Here is a 22,331-nt window from a genome sequence, read left to right as displayed (position 1 = left end):
ACATTCACTATTTCACAACCAGTTGTTGCATGGGTTTGTAAGATGCCCAATAGGGAGCATTGCCTAACATGAATGTGTTATGTGTTGCAGAGTGTCGCACAGCCCCATAATAGGCCCCTACCCCTCAGGTATGTTATGTGTGCTGTGTGGATGACATTTGGGATACTGGAGTGTGACCTTACAGTGGCTGTCTGAATACGCCATGTGTAGCATATTAACGTGTACTGCGTATGACAATGTTGTGTATGTTGTGTGCATGTGTATCGACTCTGCCTATCCAATGTCCAGTACAGTTTTGCCACAATTGTGTGTGATGCTCTGTGTATTGCATGTGTTTGAGGCAGGTACACACATTACTGGGATGTGCATAGTCTCACAGCAAACATGCACAGCATGCATTATGCGTAGGTGTGTTACGTGTACATGTCCTACACCTCACCTATGACATGCACATATATCATGCAATATTAAATGTAGAACACACTCACCAGCATGGGTCTGCTGCCTTGCTGTCACACCAGAGGGACCTACAAGGATATGAGACAGTTTGTCAGTGGCATTGCGACTATGGGTTTGCAATCTTACAGTAGTACAACAGTTGACAGTCACAGGCCTACAGATTATGTTCCAAATTATCAGTATTGCACAACACCAGGCTCCACATCTTCTAACTACACAGTACACATCTCACATATGCATGATCTACCAATAGAGGTAACAGTAGTCTACAGATATGCCATGTTACCTGCATGCTCTGTGTCAACTCGCTGGGTGGCTCTGGCCTCCATGATGATGCACATTTGCTGTTGTTGTTGGCCAGGAGCCACCAGGCTGAGGAGCAGCTCCTCCACTCTGGTGAGGGGGGGGGGTGGATGGCTAACCCACCACCTGTGGCAAGCTGTTGTCTAAGGACATCAGACTCACGCTGCCGGACATGTCTAAGTAAATCACTGCAGTGATGGCGTACCTGCTCATATGGCCGGTTATGCATGCCTGTGTCATTTACCCGATAGACAACATCTTGCCACAGTGCAGTCCGCTCATGCTGGTCCTGACTGGTTCTTGAGAACAGCAGGGCATAGAGCTGAACCAAGCTGGTTGTGATCTGCTCATCCTCAGCTGGGCTGTATGATGGATTGCAATGGTGAGCCATGACCCTGGAAGACAATGAAACAATATGTGTGAGCAAGTCATGTGGCTCACTTAACATTCTAAAGTACAGATATCACTGAACTGCCATATATAGCAACCTATTGGCTGTCAGATGATACACACTTTCTATACCACATATCAGTGCTCATACCACAACTGCCTGGCAGTGCCTGGCATGCTCTATATATCAAACCATGTTCTACACAGCAGCAAATAGAAACCAGTATGTAAGACTATACAACAGTACATGTCACGCTGTATGCGACACAATGCACCACCTAGACACAGGAGGTATATATCAAGCTAATGCATAATGAAATATGTCATCCATTGCAATGATTGTAAAGTCCACTTACAGTATTATGGGTATACCACACTAGTTGTTGGTGTCAAATCTCTGCCTAACATATGTGCACATTTGTTAGTATAGGTGGCATACTGCTGTACTAGACTATACATGTTGCTAGATATGCATTTATATCCTGTAACACACATATGACCGAGGGCATGTTACAGGCATACCCAGACACACATCACACATACATACAAGACACAAAGGTATGGCAACACAGATGAGCTTTACCTGTGTACCATACAGTACTGTGTGTCAGTACTTTCAAAACATTATGCCTGAGGTATGTAATCTGTGAGAACTACAGGGAGCACACATAACAGTGTTTCCAAGCAATGTGGACATATACCACACTGTGCTGTTTAGGTATACAGCTTCAGGTAGTACTACAGTTCATACGGGATTTGGATACACCAGCAATACCAATCAATAAGCATACATGTACTGCTTTAGCCTACAATGGCACACCCCAGTCCACACCAAGGGACTATGTCAGACTGTATGCCATACTGCCTTTTTCTGCCTAGCAATAGCATACACATCTTTTTCTGGGATCACAACTAGGACACAAAATAGCATGACAGAAACAGTTTCCCACTAAGCTATCACACATTGACAGAACCTCGACACATTCACCAACACTTTCACCATGACACTCAGTCAGCCTCACATAGCAATTATTGCAACAAGTACATGTGGGTGTGTATCGGTTCATAGGTAGGTAATAGGCTATTGGCCCTAGGGCCTGTAGAAGCCTAGCCATATGCTACCCTGGCCTTTGACACACATGTAATCGAATTTCACATGCCCCTGTCCAGCAGTGCCACAGAGGTGATTCCCAGTGTGCATTTCCTATCTCTCATCCAATCATCAGGATTATTCATGATGACTGCTAATGAGGAGCTTGGTTTGCTATTGATAGGTGGTTTGTTCCAGAGTATGGGATATCTCTGAGATAGGAATCTATCCCTCCAGCATGTTCTGTCTATTGAGGTGACAAGGTTTAGGTCCCTAGAGTGTGTAGCTGGTAGGGATTGTGATCTGTTTACGTAGAGCATGTCCAACAGCTCTGGGTTTGACATAGCTTTGTATGTTAGGCAGAGGTCACCTCTGGGTAGGTGGTATGCAACACAGTCTAGCTGTGGTTTTGTGAGATGGTCTGCATAGGGCATCTGTTTGAGGCCGGTATCACTCTTTGTGAGGTATGTCTGTGGCCTTTCCAGTTGCTGTAAATGTCTTGTGAGGCACATACCACATGGGGCATTGTACTCTATAATGGGTTTTATGTGTGATGAGTAGAGGGCATCACTGACCTATATTTCCCTGGATGATACACCTTTTGTGAGGAAGTGTGCCACGTAGACAGATTACATGACTAGTGTGGCACTGTGATTATCAAAGGGGAGACAACTGTCCACCTGTGTCCCATGGTCTCTTATCACACTTTCGGTGTTAAGTAGACTACCACCTATGTGGTAGTTCATGGGTACGGAGGTTTTGCCAGAAGGGATGCCAATGCAGTTTCAACATTGAGCTTGAGTCCATGGCTTTGTCACCAGGCATCTGTCGCAGTAAATATGACCCTGTCTCTCTCTCTCTCTCTATATATATATATATATATATGTATATATGTATATATATATATATATATATATATATATATATATATACACACACACACACACACATATATATATATATATATATATATATATATATATATATATATACACATACATATTAACATCCATTGGTGTACATATAGATATACATATAGGCACATATACAGTCCACCTTTCCTGGTGGGAATATCAATTATGCGAAGGTTGTGAGGTATACAGTTATGTAATAATATTGCACAGTGTTGTGCGGAATGCATTGAAGGTGTTCTCAGCCCATGTAGCATTAGCAGGCCTCACTGGCTGCAACACTGCAAACCTGACAAATCATACCCACAGCGTTTAACTACCACATGTCATATACCAGCACTGTATGCTGTCTTGTTTGCCACACACTACAACCTACATAGAAATATGCACATAACAACCTTAACCAACATATATATGTCCACCCTTCACAAACAGTTGCAGTAAATCCCTTGCTCTATGCACATGTACAGATGCTAATATATCTGACACAGACTGATCTGTCTGTATGTGTGTGCCATACACACACATGGTCCACACTATTGTAAATCCGTGGACCTCACGGCTGACCTGTTGGGCCTTGCTGCAACATGAACAGGTGTCACATGTGAGCACACAGTAATATTAGAGGGTGTATATATAGCTGCAAATGCTAGATTAGCATACTAGCCTGGTACGTTAATATGATTATCATGCATTTGTTACACTGTCACATCCATGTTTATATAACTGTATGCGCTACTCCCCCAAACAGACATTGTACACACTACTGTACAGAACACAGATAACATGGATCAGATGTTTGACATTTAATGCTGAACTACATATGTCACAGTCATATCCCACTGCACACAGCTACACACTGATTTCTCCATGGCAGTAGTTATGGATGGCATTTGTGCATATATGCATACTGCTGCCACATATGGATGATTCAAAGTATGTACTCTTCAAAAACATCTACTACATGCCAGTAAATACATATCTGTTACATACCTTTCCTTTGTATGTGTTTGTATTTGTCAGTTCCGTGAGTTTTGTATAATGTTTTTGTTTTTAATTTTTTTTTTTTTTAATTTTTTTTGTTAATATATTTTTTTAATATCTTTTTTTTTTCTGTTGCTGTTGCTGTTGCTCTTGTTGTAGCTGTCGGTGTCTGTCTGTCTGTGTGTCTCTCTCTCTCTCTCTCGCTCTCTCTCCATAGCTGCAATGAAATGATTGCATGTGTGGACAGCAAGTACAGCCTGCTTTTATAGGTATCTGCACATGTGCATGTGATGGTCTCTGCACCAATTGGTGGCCACCATTTGGTAATTGCATGCAGCCTGCTGTGTGTTAATTGCAGTACTCACTGTCATAGCAACCCAATGCTATAAATTGCTAGGTCAGGTAGGCGTAGCCCTTTCATTTTTCCAAAGTGGGGCCCATGCTTGTTTGCTGTGGACACCGTTGCGTAAGTCAGAAGGTCGGTATACTTCCTATATCTGAAGCTAGGGGTGTAGCCAGTGATTTGAATGTTGTACTCAGACCTGAATGTTGCCACTTCCAGTACACAGTTGTCAGTGTAGAATTGTATTCACCCCTACAAATGCTAACATAAGATAGATGGAATTATGTAGTTTCTTTTCTACTTATACGTTTAGCTTCCATACATACGTAGTTATTGAGATGTAATCATTTGGCACATGAACTGTTTGTGAACTGCTATACTGTGAATGTTAATGTACTCACTTCTGCACAGTTGTTGCTTTTTTATTGTTGACATTAGCACAGGATGCTCATGAAAACAGGACAATTCCAGTACTGAGTATGCCTACCTACATCCTTGCTGGACCCTGAACACACAGGTAATTTGTACATTTGGGTGGGGAATGTTCTGCTATGATACTGTGTGGGGGTTGTAAAGTGCTGCTGTACCATTATTTACTGCTAGAATGTCTGGTTCTGTTATCACAGTCATGTAATGCAATTCCACAACTACTGGTAAAGTTCCACAGAACAAGTTTTGTGTTATGGCATTCCTATCTTTCCTTTACATTCACTCATTCTGATGCATGATATATATGTTTCAGCAACAACCTGCTGTATATCTACTGTGGCTTAGTGGTATTTCATGCAGTCTAGTGTGTCCAAGGTCCGGGGTTCGAGACGGACAGTGGTGTTTTATTTTACTGCTGAGCAGAACAAGGGCCCTCACATACAGGGTGACTAAGGCACTTTTAAGCAGTTGTAAGTGGGTTTGCGCAGGTTTTAACGAAGCTTAGCGACACTTAGCTAAGCGCACACAAGCGCACACTCACGCAAACCTGCTAACTACTGGTTAAAAGTGCTTACTCCTGCTAACCCCCATGCTCATTTCTTTGAAAGAAAAGAAAATGGGGAGATAGGAAAGTGGTGAAAAGGGGCACAAAGAGGGAAAGACAGTAGGGAAAACAGCTCTGGATGTGCAGGATGGGTGTAGGGAAGGTCCATAGCTGCCCATTTCTTTAACAACAACAGCTGTGCATATGCTAGTTATTTGGAGGGAAATTTGAAACCTTCCACCACTGAGAGAGGGGTGAGGACAACGAAGTATGCTGTACTGCCAATTAAATTTCAGTTTATGTGTCCATCGGACATGTGTGCAAAATGGGCAGCTATGTATGGGGCGTAATTTTTTTTTGGGAGCAGATTGCCCCTTTTTTTTTCAGGTGAGAGTGGAATGTGTGGTAGGGGAAGTAGGTATATTTGAGGAGGTAGGTTGGGGAGGTAAACAGATAAGACAAACAAGATGCATACAGGGGCGGAATATGACACATGTGGTGGGTGAACAACATTGACGGGGAAGGATGTTTGGAAATCGCAAGCCCATGAGCCCACAGATGGCAACAGTGGAACTGAGATCCCCCCCCCATGGGCAGTCACCACTGCACCTTCACAGCCCAGAGGGTGGCTGTGCTGGGGGCTGCGTAGGAGAGGCAGGCTCACCCGTGAGTCACACCACACATGCCTCAAGCTGGCGTAGAGGATCAGCGACTGAATGCTTGATCTCCCTATGCACCACAGCCCAGAACATTTGGCGGGTGATAGGTGGTCCTCCTCCGGCCACACTTGCAGGGGGGATGAGCCCCATCCCCTGCAGTGCTTCCACCTGAAGGTGGCACAGGGCCAAAGGAGGAGGAGGTCCCGGGCTGGGCACCGGACCTACTGGTGCCAGGTGCCATCACCAGCTGAGGTGGGACAGGTGGGTCCGCTAGGGCCGGCCTTCCCATACGTTCTATGTTTAGGAGGATTTAATGACACTATGGGTTGGTAACAGCCAACAGCATTCCAAATTAGTTGTAACAGCATGCAGTAATATTCTCATTAACCCAACACACCAGAGTTCCAACAGTTGAACAGCAAGCCTAATGTATGCATATATAGAACAACAGTGGATATTCCAACAGCATGCAGGATTGATTGGTGGCAACAGGCCACCAAGATTGTGGTATTTGAACAGGGCACATGCATCAAAGTAAATGCATATATTTATAAACCAATAGGACATATGTCCCAACAAATATTTTGAGATTAGACATACCCATTGAGGTGTGGAATTGCATTGTTTATGCACATACAGTAGGGTGTAAAAAGATACGTCCATTAACAACTTATATGTACTTATAGTTTGCACTACATTCCTATTGACTGCAGGTATATATCCCCTACATGTCTTATTACACTAGGCAATGTCCGTTAAATTGTGAAATGGTTTTGCTAGTTCCTTATATACCTGACCTGTATCTAACATACAAACTGTCCAGGATGCAGATGTTACTGCTACGTATTTATATATTTTATTTATATTTCTATATCTACATATCTGGATGTGTTCAGGTGACATTATCAGTTATATTTTAACAGCCCCCTACATTTCTAGCAGCACACTGACATTTCTGGGGAACACAAAATAACAAGCTACTCATGTGCCAGATTTACCTATACATGCCAGCCATGAACCAACAGTTGAGGACTGTATATACGTGTAACAGCTACTGGCACTCCCTTCATCCACTTTCTATGAGCCTACCCAAGTGTGGGTTGACAGCACTTAATACAACAGTACTATTTCTATAATGCAAGAGTACAACAACATTTCAAAGAAAGTGACATGGACACACTCCAGGAATTATACCTTTATTAATTACATTACACACTTTTCTAGAGGCTCTCTCATTTATTTGATATATCAGTGCATGCAGAAGACTCATTCAAGACATATTATACCTTTATTTATGGGTTACAACACTCTTTTTCAGGCTCTCTCACTTATTTTATATAACAGTACATGCAGAGATGTTATTCAAGACTGATTATACATTTATTATTGGGCTACAACATTTTTTTTCAGGCTCTCTCACATTTTATATAACAATACATGCAGAATAATTACTAACCTGCCTGGTGGCGCAGCCTTAGCATCCTATCTGCATATGCTTGCTGATTCGCAGCACAGACACCTGCAGCTGTGAAGTAAATGAAGTGATATTGAGACATACCTATCCATAATATAGACTATGATAGCAATTCTTACATAATTCATTCCATGGCTACCTATTCAGTAGTGGGGCATTTTCCATCCCACGGGCCTCCTGTAGCCACTGGTTCAGTCGGTTCTCCTTGTGTCTCTTCAGGTCTGAGTAGTGGTGTCTGGCCTGCTCACCAGTCCGAGAGACGCCTGTGGCACTAGTGAGATCATGTGAAGATGGTTCCAGGCTTCTGCTTTGTATTCAGTGCCCTGGAACTGGCCCTACAGAAGTCTGGCATCATGATTATGGACGAGGAGCCAAACCATCAATTTTGACTCCTCAATGCCCCACCGTTGTGCTCAGAAGTGAGAGCCCTCTCCAACACCAGCCATGCTTACTGCAGATGGGAGCTACAACCAGTTATGGCAAGTATTCCCACCTATGGAGCTTAAATATGCCTCATTTCCCGCACTTATTTGTGATTGGCCGGTTTTGAAATTTCTCAGCTGAAAGCACACCTGCTTAGCATTGGGTAAACTTTCATTAATATGTATATGTGTGTTGAGAGTGTATGAATATCAAAAGCTGTCATGGCTTAGTGGTTCAGTACTGTGATTATGGTGCACAGTATCCCGGGTTCGAGGCCTGTCATTGCTTTTTATTTTACTACGGGCCCGACCGGCTAGGGGATGTGGCTGTGTTTAGCCGACTTTGCTCAACTTTGCCCAACGTTGCTCTATGTTGCTCGATGTTGCTCAACGTTGCTCGACGTTGCAGTAGTAAGCACGGTGCACAGCTACGCACAAACATGTTTTGTTGGTGCGATGCGCAGCTCCACGCAAAGCCATTATGCTACTTAAAGCAGTGCTAAGCTATGAGCATTTATACTTAAATGTGCTTAATACTGGTAAACTTTGCTTAGCAGTGCTTCACATTGCTTAAAGTATGTTACTTATGCATTCATCAGTACGCATAACCAATGCACCTTCTTATATATATATATATATATATATATATATATATATATATATATATATATATATATAAGATATCGTTCACTACTACATAGGCCATTTCAATGCTTTTTACTAAAATTTAAAAGTACATGTCAGGAATTATTTTTCTATAATGGTTTCCTACAGAAAATTGAAAAGGGAATGGTGGGACTCTAACCGGGAATGCCTCCTCTTCGTGCGAAGGCTCTACCACTACGCTATTGCTATTTGGCTTAATTTGCATATAAGTTTCTTATTATCCTCTTCGATCTCTAAACTGCTAAGCAATGGGCAAACCCGTGCAAACATGTGCAAATAGGGGCAGCTATATCAGGAATAATAATAAAAAAAAAAATGAAAGTTTTACATTTTAGAATTGTACAGGGATTTAGAATGTAAGGGGAGTGTAGTGTTGGGTATGTACACATTTGAGTGGACTCGCTCATTTCAGTTGACATTTGCTGATTGAGGGACTTGCAGGGGCATGGATTTTTGGACTGTTCAGCAGTCTGACATGCCCCCTGCACTCGTGCACGCTCCGTGTTAGCCTTAGAGTTGTGTCAGCGTGCCCTCATGAATATGCATGGCATGCTGACATCATCCTCTTAGGCTGCAGTTTCCGAATAAGACTTATTTAGTCTTACATGGAGGATTAGTGAATCCCGGGGTCAGACTTTCCAGATTAACAAACACAACTAACCTGCTAAGTGACTAACTACATGAATGAATGAATGTATGGATAGCATTTTCCTGGCTGTTAAATCCTTGCCTTCAGGACATTTATTCATTTTTTCTTACTTTTAAATCTGCCATTTGCCTGACTTAGAAATAATTATTGTGTGGTTGTTGACATGCTTACTCATTTGTTGCTGTCTTTTTCCACAATTTTTTGCTAAAATGATCAATTGTCAGAGATTTGCAAGGTGTGCACTTCCAAAAAGCTTTCCATTTTGTTTTTACTCCATCTGTGGGTCCAAGAGTAGATTAGTCCTAGTACTTAGCTCCTTGTCTTTTTGAGGAAAGTTTATTTTTTCTGTATCATTAGTGCTGTTTGCTGTTCTATCATCAAAGGATTTAGGAGAGGCCTAGTCAAACCAGTGTCCATGTCAGAAATGGTAAAACTAGTGAACTCATTCAGATGCTGTGGGATAACCAGAGAGCTCATTATTGTTTGTGTAGATTTGCATTTTGTGACCTTTGCAAAAAATCTGATGTGTCTTTGCTTAAGTGCTGGCATTTTTATTATATTGGAGATCTGCTATAATGACGGGGAAATTACATCAGCAATGTTAATTCCGATATTTAGCATGTTCATACCAGGGCTGTAATGTAGTACTTCGTTATTACAGCAGCTTTAGTAGAGTAAACTGTTATCAAGTCTGTATTTGTAAGTAGTCATATGAAAAGGTGACTTGTTTGTTGGAATACGACCGGTAAAATGTGCCATTTAAGTATGGATGTATCTACAAATGTTAAAAAATTCTCATCCAATTATAATACAATGTCTTGTACAGCAGATATGGTGTTATACACGTTCAAGTACTTTGATTAGTAGTATTGGTAGTGCATAGTAATGTTAGCCATGTATGTGTGGATTTGTAGGAAAGTACGCCATGTAGGATGTTGTAAATATATTGTATTCTGTATTATACACATATATATATATATATATATATATATATATATATATATATATCTACCACAGTGCATTTGTGTATACTTTTAATACCTGTTGTTCTGAATGCAGTTGCCTGTCTGTTGCACATCATTGTTTATGCACAGCAAGTTAAACCGAAGACACTTAAATCCACTGTGTAGTAGAATGACAGCAATTTATGCAAAAGAGAAGCAGTTATGCTTCGCAAACAATAATACGTCATTGCTAGAGTCACAGTAGTATGTATGGTAGCCATGATTACAGTGATTCTGTATGTATGTCTGCAGATGGTGATATACCCCGATATGTAATCCGTGCCTTCAAGTGCGACTACAAAGTGTTTAATGTTTATTTAGGTAAATGTAGGTCTGGAGTGCATGCATATTCTGGTTATTAGAGTGTGTATCTTCACTGATGTAGACACGTGGGGCTTGTATGCAGTCAGTAACTTGTGATTTCTTGGACATGCTCATGGTCCTTAGCGATACAACATAGAACTTGCTGAAGTGCAAGGTATGTTATTAGCAGACGTTCTTAATGAGTACTATGTATTGCTGGTGGGAGTACACATGATGTCACAGCAAAATTCTGGATCAGACTGTCCGGGTGCAATTGGCACAATTTATCAACTGTGTTATCACAGAAGGGTCGGAAAATGCTTAGTGTGGAAGGATACCAGTACTATCTGGAGAAATGTACAGAGAGTAGAAGGTACTGTGTTGTACAAAGAACAGTGACAGATGTAAGGGTCATTGTATCACACAGGAGTGTCTTGAGGGTGAGAAGTTGGAGAAAAGTACTGCATATTTTCGTGGGCTGGACATAGTACAAGATGAGGAAAGGGAGGTATGGCAGGCTATAAAGCGAAGAGCAGAGCAGACTCTAGCAGATCCATGTAGGATAGTCAGTGAGGTTTTGGCAGGAACGTCTACTGATGTGGTTAATAGTCTGTCGAATACTGATGCTCTTAAGCAAACAATATGTAGGCTAAATCGTAAGAATAGAATGTTAATCATGTGTAGCCTGGAGACACTTACTCAACTGACAGCTGATATGCTACCAATAAAAAAAATGGGACTTTCATTGTGCATCACACACATATTGGCAGTAATTCAGTCAATATTGTAATACTGACAACTGAGGGTAACCCGCGGATGCTTTGCACGTCGGAATTTATATTGGTAGATGGGACCTTTCCTGTTAGCACAAGGGAGTGCAGACAGGTGTATACCATCCATTGCAGTATCACAGGAACATCTGAAGGCAAGGTTATCCCTGTTATCTATGGCATTTTGCCTTCAATGACCGAAGAATGTTATGATCAGTTTTGGAAGGCTGTAATACAACTATGCAGTAATTTTCAACTGCTGCTAAAGCCAAACATGATTCTAAGCGATTTCAAAAAAGGAGCAGTAAATTGCATAGCTAGAAATTTCCCAGAAAGTATGCCTAAGGGCTGCTGGTTCCATCTTTGCCAACTTCTATGGTGGCAAATGCAAAAGTTAAGATTGGCCTCTTTATTTGGGAATGATACACAGTTTGCATTACTGTGTAAGCAGATACCAGTGTTGGCATTTGTATCACCTGAAGCAGTGCTGCCTACATTAGAGGAGATTGCAGCTGACATGCCTGATGCTGGCAGACCATTATGTGATTTCTTTCATAACAATTACATTCTGAGTCGACCAAGATGGTATGGCATACGGAGTGCTACTTGCGAAAGACTATCCCCATTGTTTGATGTGCAATTCTGGAATCAGTGGGAAACATGTTTACGGGGCTGTCCTAGAAGCCAGAATACAGTGGAGGGATGGCATCGGTGCCTGCGGAGCCTGCTAGACAAGAAACAATTGTATATTATGGATGTCTTGCATACCATCTGCTTAGAACAGAATCATTGGGATGACTTGAAAAGTCATCTGCTGTCTTGTGCACCATCTTCACCTAAATGGAGACGATTACATGACAATGAATCCCAGTTCATGAGACTATTGGAACGTAGGGATGAGCTGACCTCACGTGGACTAGCTAAACTAGTTGTTATGCACTGCTCATTCTAACATGTACACATGGGGGCTATGTGCAATGACAGGACAGAGACAAATACATTAAATAAAGTAACATCCATTCCTTTCATATATGCAAATGTTACAGGATGAGTTCTGCACTGATGCTGCACATTTCACTATGTTCACTTATCACTGGAGGATGGCTTACATATACAGCAAGTTTTTGAAATTGAAATACTTAATATATTGGTGCTTTGCAGGAAATATCATGAATATGTGCTTTACATTTCACTGTGGTCATTAACATGTACTCGGGAATGTAAAAAACATACTATACGTTATCAGTGACGGGAGCTTCGCACAAAATCATTCTAATGTTGAATTTTCACACATAGGATGATTTTCGTCATTCTAACCACTTAAACATCATGATTTTCGACCTCTACATTAGGTGACATGATAGCTTTACATCATGAATTTCGACTTTATGATAGCAAACCTATACATATATATATATATATATATATATATATATATATATATATGTTACTTTTAGCATAAGTTTTGCATTGCACTTGCAGATATATTTTATATACCTATATTTATAGATAAAGATATAGATATACCAGTTATCTCTTTTCAAGAGCTAACTAGAAGCACCATGTGTTACAAAGCTCATAGTCTTAACCATCTAAGGTATACTGACAGACATGTCACATTCATAATTTGCATGATTTTTATTTTTATATGTTCATAGTTGATAACTAAAAGTACCTTTGATCAAAGTTTGCAGCAGCCAACCAAAAGGATCTATTTTATGAAACTTGCCAGATGCATTTTCAAATTATTTATTGAATTTTTCTTTACTTTATCATTGTAAAGTGCTATTGTTTTTCATTGACCTTGCTTTATTCTCTGCACTGTAGTCATTTTGTAGCTTTCAAGCTAATTTATTTGCTTGTCCTGGTAATATTTACTTTGGCATAGTTATATTGTGGTGTTACACTAAGAAAAACTATGACTGCATTCTAGTGCCAGTAGTTTAGTCAGTGGGCTTTATATTATGTTTAGTCAGTTTTCCCTGCCTTTATAAAGTCACATTTGCACTGCTCTTGGTTCATTTCCACAGAGCTCAGCAATGCTTGGCATCCACACCACCCACTCCTGACTCTTTGGTTTGAATCTAGTAGCACCTTAGCACAGATAAATACAGTAAATTGAATTTTTGCACTTTTAAAGTTATTAAAAAGTACTGCTGCTGTATTTTCAACTTATATATTGCATTTTTAGACTTTATCATTGTAAAGTGCCATTGTATTTCACTAACCTTGCTGCTGGAATCAGTGCATTGCAGTCATTTTGTGGAGCCTGATTTCAAGCTAGTTTGTTTGCTTGTCCTGAAAGCATTCTATTTGGGCTAATTATAGTGTGAATTTACATTAAGAAGATTTGGGACTGCATTCTAGTGACAATAGAAGGTATCATTGTCTGCCTGAGCAGGGACCCACACAGGAAGGCTATAAATGAGACTTATTTAATTTGCCATTTGGATTTTAGTCTGCTTAGTACGTTTCTGTGATTCCTTAAAACCGACACATTTACTCAGCTCTTGGCTTATTTCCAGAGAGCTCACTGATGCTTGACATCCATGCCACTGAGTTCTGAGTGTCTGGCTTGAAACTAGTGCCATCCTAGCACAGATAATCACTTTAATTTGCATTTGTGTTCTTTCGTAGCACTTTTACTAAATTATCACTTAAGACATAGGTAAACATACATTTATATAAAAGAAAACAAGCCATGTTAACGTGTTCACATTTATGCAATTATCAATGATCCAACATTACATAAATTGATCAATTTCCGCCTTCCCTTAAATCTTACTTCTCCTCTAAAACATTATTCTCCATGTACCCTACCCACAATTTTCATTGTTCTATGTAATTTTCTCCTAACCTTTTCTAAAGATCTCACTTTTTTAATTTATCTCTGTTACAATATTCACTATATCATAAACAGTTGGCTTAGACTTTGACTTCCATTTTCTAGCAATTGCTTTTTTGGCAGCCACCAAAATTAAACTTAACAAGGTCTTACTCTGTCTAGGCTATTTAGATCCTGTGTCACAGCAAAAGAAATAAATAAATAAATAACTTTCTTAGTTTCACCCATTTGCTCACCCAATACTTCTGACAGAGTAACCTGTAAGGAATTTTTAATATCTGCTAACTCATTAAGTTCTTAAAATATATGTTCAGAGTTATCTCTTTTTTCCCTATCATACCTCCAACATTTACCCTATACCTGAGGAAAAATTCTGTGGAGTCTGGTTGGGGTATAGAAATGCTCCAGTAAAAAATAGAAAGATGTAGCCACTGTAGATAAACTTCACTGACACCAAGAATAGCGGAGCAGTGAAGAACACAGCACGAATGGGCTCTTGTAAGCACTCTTTTATTGAGAAAACCAGCAGTAAAAATAGGTAAGCGCTTTCACATCCACAGGATGCTTCCTTAGACCTTAAAATCAATCTAACATTACTTCCTTTATATGCAAATAACTCCACCCTAATTGACGTAAAAAAAAATGTCATTAATTAGCAATGCGCTCATAACCAATTAATCATATATAACATATACCATTTCAAATTTATTAAAAAATATTTATAAAATCTTCATTTAAATCTTCTAACTGCCAAATATGGTTTAATAGATGCTCTATCATTTAAACTGGGTGGTTTATCAGCCTGCGATTCAATAATCCAATGTAGTTCTTTTTGCTCAGTTATATTTTTCTTGTCTCCTAGACGTGGATTTAAAGGTATACAGCATATAACATAAATTGAAAGGAATGAGTATTACATTCTATAATATGCTTTGCCAAAGCACTTCTTTCACTGTCTCTATTTCGAATGGCTGTTAAATGTTCTCTAACCCTTTCTTGAAGGGTACGATTAGTCATACCCAAATAATAGGAATTACAGTCTCTACAGACAGCTAAATAGATCAGATCTTTACTAATACAACTGGCATTTACTTTAAATTCATATCTAATTTGAGTTATAGAATGTATAAATACATTATGCAAATCTAACACATTGCATACATTACATCTCCCACATGCCTTTAAATAAGGCATAGTAACTTCCTTCATATTAAGTGTATATGAGGTAGAGTGACAAAGTATTTGTCTCAAATTTTTCTTATTTTTATGCATATACCAGGGCTTATCACCTACTATTTCTCTAACTTCTGCATCTGACCTCAAGATAAACCAATTGTTTTCAATAATATCTCTAACTTTCCCCAAATCACTAGAATATTGTATCCTTAGCGGGACCCTTTCTTTATTGTAACTATTATTCTTGTTTTTATTATTTTTAATGGCAGAAGTGATGGTATTTGTCTCATTGGCACAGCTATTATTCATTTCCAACATATAAGGTTTAGTTGTAGTTTCTCTCAATTCCATTACTACTTTAAATCCTTCATCTATTTCTTTACATGAGTATTTACGTTGTATCAACTCCTGTCTAAACTTATTCATATCAGTTAAAAACACATCTCCATCCTTATTCAGTCTAGAAATCCACATTCCTTGACCTTTTATTATATTTTTATAAATATGGGCAGGATGCATACTATCATGTGACAGAACATTATTTCTACGACAGGGTTTCCTATGCATTTGTGTTGAAAAAACACTATGTTTATCTTTGGTTACTGTGATATCTAAAATATCAACTTTATTTAATGATACATTGTGCGTAAAGTTTAAAAAAACTAGTACTTTGATTTAAAAACGTAATAAATCCAAGCAATTGCTCTCGTGACCTTGTCCAAAGCAAAAAGAGATCATCTACAAAATGCTTATATAAAAAGATGTATTTTTTATATTCACTATTTGTGAATATTTCATGTTCTTCCCAGTGTGCGAGTACCAAATTTGCAAAACTATTCGCCCATGATGTGCCCATAGCAACACCCAATTTTTGAAAATAATATTGACCATTGAACATAAATACATTATTTTCTAATATAAACTCTAATAACGTACATAATAGATCTATTTGTATAACATCATATGTACTATGCTTGCACAAATATTGTCTAATGGCTTCTATAACGTAAGCTTGTGGTATCATGGTAAATAGAGAACAGACATCTAATGTAACTAATAGACTGACTTTAAGTTCCTGCTGTCGGCCTTGTACCATAAGAGACAAATCATATATAAAATGCTTACTGTCCCTTAATACATGCTGAGATTTATCTAATACAGGTCTTAAAAATGTTTCAACATACACTGATAAAGGGTGAGTCACCCATCCCTGTCCTGACACAATAGGTCTTAACGGTGGAGTTTGTGCATTTTTATGTAATTACAGATGTCTGTTCTGTATTTACCGTGATACCACAAGCTTACGGTACAGGACCTGTTTTTGCAGTACTTAGCAATGCGCAGTTCTGTTTAGTTGGCTTGGGCTATGCTTAGCACTCTCAGTTTAAGTAGTTCTCAGCTCAGCTAAGTGGGTTTGCTCACTGCTAAGCACTGCTAAGCATTTGTCACTTTAAGCACTGCTCAACTAAGCTTAGTGGGTCTGCACACTGCTAAGCAGAGGATTTTTAAAAATGGTCCAATGGTGGCAAAGGGCAGAAAAATAGCCTTATTAAAGCTGCACAGGTGGGAATACAGAACCTGTTGGAGTTTTATCACTACAGGAGCTATGGCTGGAGTCGGAGAGGGAGCGTGCTTTCAGGCACAGCACTGGGACATGTTGGAGTCCAGGGTCATGGCTGGGCTCCTCATTAAAGACCATGACTACAGACTGCTGCAGGGCCAGTAGCAGGGCTCTGAATACAAGTTTGAGGCCTGGGACCATCTGGCATGTGACCTCACCAATGCAACTGGAATCCCCCACACTGGTGAGCAGGTGCATCATCATTATGACAACATGAAGCTGAGGAAGGGGATGCTCTTGGCCCAGTGGATCCAAGATGCTCAGGACTGGAAGGCCCTAGAAGTTTGTAAGTATATGAACCATTGTTTTACCAAATTATAGCATGAATATCTGATAGACAGGTACACATAATAATGTGTTTCCCTTCCCACAGCTGCAGAGGAGAGGGTTCGCAACTTGGAGGCCCATGCAGGGTGCCTAGCTTGAATGGGCTGAGAGTGTGATGAGTACAGATATATCTTGCAATATATAGTAATATAAATAAGAAAGAGTACTGTAGTAACTGCCAGTAGATATATTCTGTTCTGACTGTACTGCAATTACAGTAATAATGTGTAGGAATGACGTGTATATGGTATTAATACTAATGATCTGGTAATAAAGTACACTGGCATTTTAAATGTGAAGGGAACAAATGACATCCATTCATGATATACAGGAAATATAGTGCAACTGCAGTCAGACTTGTGAAGGTAAAAGTGTTAGTATTGTATAGGTTCTGTAATAACAACACACCTTCAATGCCTGCATTATTTAAGCTGGAGTACAATAAAGTTTGTTGAATGTATACCAATGACTGTGTCATGTCACTCTCAGTAAAGTTGTCTTCTGCCAATTGCTGTGTGCATTCTCTTCTGTTGTTGAAGAAATCCAGTTGTGCAGGCATTACAAAGCAAATATGGGCATAACACCATGAAGTGACTGACGTTTGATTGCAAAAGAATTGTTATGCTAAAGTGTAGATGTAGAGCTGTACTACAAGATGGAATGCAATTTGATATATGTTATGCACTAACATGTAAACCTTGAAAGGTAATGTGTAAGGTATTCTGGTGTTTTTCCATCAGGATTGTCTGGTGTTAACCTTTGCATTTCAGCTATATGCATTCCTGAATGTAGGTATGCTGATGCAGGCAAGTATGACACAGTAGTAGCTGTAGACTGCAAATATAGCATATGTAAATGTATATGGGTCAGGTAGGCATCCCAGCACCCTGATATGTTCTCTGCAGATCACACATATTCCCATCCACTAGGATTTAATTGTCTATACCTGCATTCCAAGTATTACAACATACTTCACCTACAATCTCTGTCATGCGTGAATCTCATGCATGTATGTTCACCTGTCACTGCAGTCTCCTGTGACACTCTACTGATAGTACGAGGTCAGACTTTGTCAGCAGGTGAGTACTAGGCACATATCAGCCAACCACCACAAAGCAATGGCCCAGTAGTTCAGTGTGATAAGCACTATAGAGATTATTTTGCCACACACAGGGACAGGTAGTAAGATGTACTGTATTTTTAGTAACAGACAAGTAGTACTATTTAGAGAAATGGTCATGGACTGTTAACAGATATTCTTCACACAGGACTTACAGGTAAAGAAATGTCTGTAGAAGCTGTATGAAGGGTATACTAATGTCTACCATGCCTACGAATGACAGCAAGATCGGTATATAATCCATGCATTGTGGACGATGCATATTTCTCAAGTGTCACGCTGTCACTGTTAGTGATCACTGTTGCCAATAACCTTGGACACAGATATAAATCCAGTTGCAGTAGGCCATTACCACACTCATACATCAGTGCAGGGTACACCTTGTTAGTCATATATGTTACCCTGACATGTACGAGTCCCCTGTAGTTATGTACCTACAGTTCTTACAGCTTGGCCCATACGATGCTATGTTGATAGCTTGGGAGGTATGTATGTATGTATGTATGTATGTATGTATGTATGTGCTACAGAAGCTATAGAGCACATGTAGATGTAGGTAAGGGCAGACCTGTAGAGTATTCAGCAGTACTGTTGTAAAAAATATGCCTATACAGTTGTTAATGGAATGTTTTTCTCTCCCCCCACCCCTTATCTGCATAACAAATTATTATTCTTATACTACGAGTATGGTTTCATTTCCACATATGTTGTTCTCAAAACCTAATGTTGGGCCTTGTGTTGCATTATTGGTTTTATATTTAAATGGTTGCATACTAACATACCTTGTTGAAATTCCACCGTTGTTGGCCTTTTGCCATAACTGTTACTGGCATGCTGTTAAAATAATGACTGTTATTCCATTTATGCCTATGTACCATATGCTATGCAATTCTGTTGTTCTGGATTAATTGGAACACCCATACATGCTGTTATAACTAACATTGAAATGTTTTGCTCATGACTAACAATACACCTTGACAAACCTCAACACCATAGCAAGATTGGGTAGGCCGGTTCCGGCTGATCCACCTATCCCACCTCATCTGGCCATGGCACCAGGTCCCAGCACATCTGGGACCCAACCTGGAGCTGCTCCTTCTGCTGGTCCTGCACCACCCTCAGGTGGAATCACATCCGGGGATGAGACGCATACCCCCGGTCGTGGGCGTGTAGAGGAGACTGTCACCAAGAATCAGGTTTCAGGTATGGTGCGCAGGGTCATCCAACATGACTTGGATGATAGACTGCACCAGATTGGGGGCAGATTGGTGCACCTCGAGGGGCAGGCTGGCCCAGAACCCATCCCCCAGCACAGCCACCTTTAGGGCCATGAAGGGGCAGTGGTGACTGCCCATGTGTGGGGATCTCAGTCCCACTGTTGCCATCTGGGGGCACTTGGTCCTCTGATTCCCAACCACCCTGCCCACCCAAGGAGTTTTCCCCCCCTCTTGTGTCATACACTGCCCCTGTCTGCTGTCTTGTCTATCTTGTCTGTCTGCAAAAGTAACCTCTCCTACCCAACATACTGTACCTGCCCAAACATAACTACAACCTTTCTCCAACATCCCACTCTCACCTTAAAAAAAATGGGCATCTGTCCCCCCAAAAAAATTCATCCCATACATACCTCTCCATCTTGCCCACATGTACGCTGTTATGAATCAATCATCCCATCAAATAATCAACAAAGTTATGTCACCCACACCACTCTCTGTGGGGTGTGGGGCTCCAAATTCCAAATTGTCCACATCATGCACAGCAGTTGCTGCCCAAGAAATGGAGAGCTGTGGTCCTTTCCTACACCCATCCTGTGCATCCCTAGCTGCCTTTTGTATTGTTTCTCCCCTTGCTTGCCCCCATTTCACCACTTTAGTATCACTCCTTTTTTCTTTTCTTTTTTAAAATAGCATGAGTTTAAGCGGGGATAAGTGCTGCTTAGCATCATGGCGTGTTGCACAAACCCACTTAAAACTGCTTAAAACAACTTTAATAACCATATCTGATTCAGACACTGTTCTGTCCAGCAACAAAATAACCAGGCCTGCCAAGCCTCAAAGCCAGGACTCTCTGAACTATAATCAGACCAACACACCACTAGACCAACTCAGCTCTGGGGAGATATTGCTGCTTTTGTAAATATATCATGCAGCACAGTCATGTAACATTATGGTAAAAAGACACTCCTGCCAAGTATTGGCCCCAGGACCCGCTGAACTACAGTTCAGTGCAATACACCAGTAGTCCACCTCAACTCTGGGGAATTACTTGTGTTTTTACAAAGATATCCTGACTACCAGTGACACTACTTCTACATATAATGTGATAAATGACAGCGTACTTGGGCCTGTGATGCAGACATCAAACCACTACACAGCCAAAGATATGTTGATGGATTGACAGGAGGCCTACAATATCTGTTACAGCTGACAACTGCACAGACTGTTGCAGAATGTCCACAATTGTGTCACCTACTTATGGCATGGCTGTCATCAAACCTATTCTGTGCACTGAAGTACTGGCAAGTCAGTGCAGATTAAAGTTACAAAAGCATGACAGACAGGTCAGTGTCACACGTCATACCCATCTGAACACACATGTGCATAATAATCCTGTGTAACATATTGTATGCATGCACATATGTCTTGCAACTATACCTCCCATAATAATGACTCAGAAGCTCCATCTGTTACATTCCTATCATGTCTGACATCTGGGCACCCACAGTTCAGGCCCACTATCCAGTCTGTTGCACTCCAACTGCATGGTTGGCAATACAACCTAGAAATTACTGAGCCCTGCAATGTCCAGCAGACCTGGTTGTTGGTACCACAGTCACTGCTACCCACAGTAGCACATCAAAGTCCTGGAGGGTGGGACACATGTCACAAATATGAATATGTGTTCTAAATGTCCCCTACCACTCTCTGGATGGTACTAATACTTAACATATGTATCAGAGGTGCATGTCTCACCTGGACTCACCCTGCCCATGCTGTAACACAAGAGCTGACACTGCTTCCTCACTGACATATACAGCTTGCAGTCCCCTAATGTCTTCACGATCCCCAGTAGGAGTCCTGCCCAGAATGCAGCAGCTGCGGCCTGCTGCACATACAGCAGTATATTCAGCTACCTGTTACAGACCTACCATACCTCCCAAACACCTAGAACAGGGAATCTAATCCACACAACACCCACAAATAAAGGTTTGGGGGGAATGTTCAGGTGACAGGGACATATTTCACAGTCTCCCCCTGGAAACATACACAACTGATACACCAGCATCAACTGTAGCAGCATGCACATTCAGATAAAAATGATGTATGACACTGACATCTACCTGTCTCCTTACTGACACCAACACACATTGTTAAACAGTAACCTGCAACAGAGTCAGAAAGTCTGTTAACAGAGGCCAAACACAGCATGTAAACTGTGGACATACTACATCAATCCAAACAGTGAACAGCATTTCTACCTACCCTCTGTGATACTGTAGCTCCCACACCTCGATAATGTCCTCCACACAAGCCAGGAAAAGGGCCAAGGCCTACATGAAAGCCTTAATTATAGCACTGTATTGCCATGCCATTGGCTAATGGCAATGCAACCTAGCTGTTCTGAATGCTATTAGCAAGTGGGAGTCACAGATTGGTGCACAGGCAATTACCTGTTCATGAGCATTACCTACAAAAGGAAAGCTGTTGCCTATGGTAAAGAGGTCTGTGACTTTCTTCATAAAGACAGACTATGATTTCCAAGGAAAGCTACCACTTGATTTCTGCTCACAAAGGAGTACAGCACTATTCCTGGTATGTCATGGAATTAACCAAGATTTGGAA

The sequence above is a fragment of the Protopterus annectens genome, chromosome 3.part1 (assembly GCF_019279795.1).
Source record: "Protopterus annectens isolate FY-2018-M chromosome 3.part1, PAN1.0, whole genome shotgun sequence".
Classification (NCBI taxonomy): Eukaryota; Metazoa; Chordata; order Ceratodontiformes; family Protopteridae; genus Protopterus; species Protopterus annectens.
This window is presented reverse-complemented; position numbering follows the sequence as displayed.